Below are 3,723 nucleotides of genomic sequence, written 5' to 3'. Positions count from 1 at the left end.
CTGACTACAAGATGAAGAGAAACTATGTTACTAACCTAATGAATAAATCAAGGCAATATTTCTACTCTAAGTTCATAGAGGAGAATAGCACTGATCAGAGAAAGCTCTTTGGCGCGCCTAAAAAGCTGCTTGGTACCCATGAACTGCTGCGCTTTCCTAATCATCTTGACAAGACTGTGTTGGCAAATGACATTGGCAAATTCTTTGTGCGCAAGATAGAGCACATTCGATGAGGCATTGACGCCATTTGTCTAAGTTCTTTAGATCGCAATCTAGTGCCACAGGACAGGATCGCTACAGATATTACAGAGCGACTGCTGCGCTCTTTTGACACTCTGAGCGAGAACGCGTGTGACCTTACAAAGAACTCTGCCAGAAAGTCGTGCGTATTGGATCCATTCCCGACTAATTTGGTCAGTGACTCGTCAGAGGTTTTACTTCCCGTGATCACCAAAATGGTAAATGCATCTTTGTCTATTACACACTTCCCTGGTTACAAGAACCTGCGACCAGGCAGAAATCTATTATTTGTATCCAAGATTACTGAGAGGGCAGTATTTGACCAGTTGTACACCCACGTTACAGATAACGAACTATTTCCTTTACTGCAGTCGGCTTATAGGAAATCACACAGTACTGAGACGGCGCTGCTTAAAATAGTTAACGACATCCTGCTTGACATGAATCACCAGAACGTGTCTTTGCTCGTATTTCTTGATTTAAGCGCAGCATTTGATACAGTTAACCACAATATACTCCTGCGGGGCCTAGAGACGTCGTTTGGTGTCACAGGATATGTTCTCAAACGGTTCGCCTCCTACTTGTCGGGTGGGGTGGCCATGGCTCTCAGCGTGTTGCTGTCAATGGAGAACTTTCAGACAGATCTCGATCACATATCATTCGGTGTTCCTCAAGGGTCATGTCTAGGACCGCTACTCTTTTCTGTCTATGCTAGTAAGCTGTTTGAAGTTATTAAAACCTATCTACTAAAAACTCATGCATATGCAGACGACAGTCAAGTTTACCTGTCGTTCAAGCCAGACAGTTCTGAAAGTGAGACGGAGAAAATGTGCTATGGAGCGGTGTATCAGGACTGTGAGGGCGTGGATGGTCGAAGATAAGTTGAAGCTGAATTAAGAGAACACTGAGTTCACGCTCATTGGAACTCGCTAGCACCTTAGTAAAGTCCGAACTGATAGTTTTTTTAATAGTTGGTGGCATGCCTGTACCATCAGTTACTGACGCTAGGTATTTAGGTGTTTGGTTTGACTCTAACCTCATATTTTCACAGCCACATTAAAAAAGACGTGCCAGTTAGCTTTCTCTTCATTGTACAACATTAGGCGTATCAGAAAATACCTCCGTTTTGAAGCTGCAAAGACTTTAGTACAAGCTTTAGTCATAAGTTGCATTGACTATTGCAACTCGATATTACATGGTCTGCCCAGTATTACATATTCATAAGTTGCAACGTGTACAAAATGCAGCTGCCAGGTTACTGGCCAACACGCCGCGCTATGCGTACATCACCCCTTTAATGATAGAGCTTCATTGGTTGCCTGTTAAATTTAGAATTATCTTAAAGTTCAATTTAACAACTTTTAAAAATCTTTGTGAACTTGCACTAGCCTATCTTAGCAATCTTTTAATTTATAAACACTTTAATTATAATTTAAGATCAAATGATAATAATACTCTTGAACGGCCCGCAGTAAAATCGGCCAAGACCAGTGGAGATAGAACCTTTTCAGTTGCTGCTCCAGATTTATGGAACTCCTTGCCGCCAAGCCTTAGGGCTGTTAATAACATTATTAATATTACATTTAAGAGAGAACTCAAAAGATATCTTTTTACGCAAGCTTATTTTAATGTCTAGATTTTATATTTTTGTTTGAAGTTTTGTAAATAATTTAGTCAAATATCATTCTTAACGTTAAACATTAATCTATTCTTTATATTAAACATTCGTCTACTTTTTAATCTACCTGTAATTATAATAGAATTAAACACTTTACATGTAGTTTTATATTTTAGCATAGTTAATTTTATTTCTGCCGGTATTTCATTGATTGTAATTATTGTAAAGCGCATTAGATCATATATCTTGATGAATTTTGCGCTGCATATATAAGTAATAAAATTTTTATTAAATGAACCGACCGGACGCGAGCAAATTCAGGGGCGCTCACGCTATATTGATCTATATTTTGTATAGAAGATTCACTTAGTCAATAAACCAGATTGCTGAAACAAATATTATCACATTATAGTTAAACATAGTTCTTAGGCCGGTGCACATGAGACTGATGACGTCGCGTGCAAAGCTTAGTCGTCGGTGGGACAAGTTGCGGGGAGAAACCCATTTTTACTTTTTTTTATTTTTCTTGGGGAAAGGACATTTTTAGATATATGACATTTTACATAGACTTTAAACCATAACATCTGAGTCTTTATGACTCGAAATGTCTGCAGAAACATACTTTTGTGATTCGTAAGAAAAAAATCCAGTAAAACTGGCATCATTAGGACTTCTTGGCCATACCAGCCGGGCTTCGTTAATTGCAATCACGTTTTTCATCTCAGTTGCTGTAAAATCTGCAAAAATAGTTCGACACCAAAAAAGAAAAAAAAAGAACAAGACACATACCTCCGTCAAACATTGCAAAAATGAAAACACCCGTGAGCAGCATAAATGTCTTGGTGATCAACATCTCAACACTTTCTCTGATGGCAATAGTTGACTTGAGACCTGCTTATGCAGTAAACGGCTCAGTATACAGTACTGTGCGAGAAAACGTTTAGCTCTGCGAACTTGCTGGTTCAGTTTTAGCTAGAAAATGCATAGTCCTAGGACTTTTAAACCCCTTTTCACCGTGGCAACAGGTTAGTCTGGCCCACGTAAGTGTCGAGGACTTCTTAAGGGTTATAAAAGCCTCATACGAAATCCTTTTAAGCACATATCGGTTGAATCAATAAATGCCGCCGTAATTTAGCTCGCGGGACATTTATTTTCACCATTGAAAGAGTATGTACGTTAGTTTAGGTCATTCAATTAGTTTTCCAGTTAGCTAGCTAACTGGAAAATTACAACACCTTATAACACAAATTACTTCTTTCTTTTTACTTGAAGTAACATAACAAACGCTAGAGGAAACTATCCACGTTTTTTCCTTTAACTTTTGTTCAGGATGATCCTTTTAACCCCTCATAAATTCAGTAAACAGCCTTCTAAGCCACTTTGGGGAGACAGATGTTACTATGTCATTGATAAAATATGGAAATGACAAAGCAAAATTAAATTATCAATTAGAAATAAAACCACCGCACCACAGAAGTAGACAGACGCATTATTTGTTACATTAAAGTGACAATTTGATGTCTGCAAATTTAAACACCTGTTTTATGCCTTTAATCTCTTTGATCACTTTCTGAAGTTAAGTTGACGGAAGATAGCGCTCTGCGTCAATTTAAGCTAATTAAATCCAACAAAGCTACCGGTTCTGATGGTATTTGTCCAAAACTTTTTAATAAACTAGCCAGCCGAGTCTTTTTAGATGGAACATCGACCATAAAATTGTGCATGAAAGTTTGATACTAGCAAGTGTGTCTCCTATTTTCAAAAAGGATTGAGCCCCCCGAAGAAATCCAAGTTTCTACCAAATCTTGTGTGCGAGTCGTTTTATCTGAAGGTTATCAAGCCATCCATTACGTTCGCGTTGCCAG

The sequence above is a fragment of the Montipora capricornis genome, chromosome 1, assembly GCF_036669925.1.
Source record: "Montipora capricornis isolate CH-2021 chromosome 1, ASM3666992v2, whole genome shotgun sequence".
In the NCBI taxonomy this organism is placed as follows: domain Eukaryota; kingdom Metazoa; phylum Cnidaria; class Anthozoa; order Scleractinia; family Acroporidae; genus Montipora; species Montipora capricornis.
The sequence above is the reverse complement of the archived record's forward strand: the minus strand, read 5'-3'. Positions refer to the sequence as shown.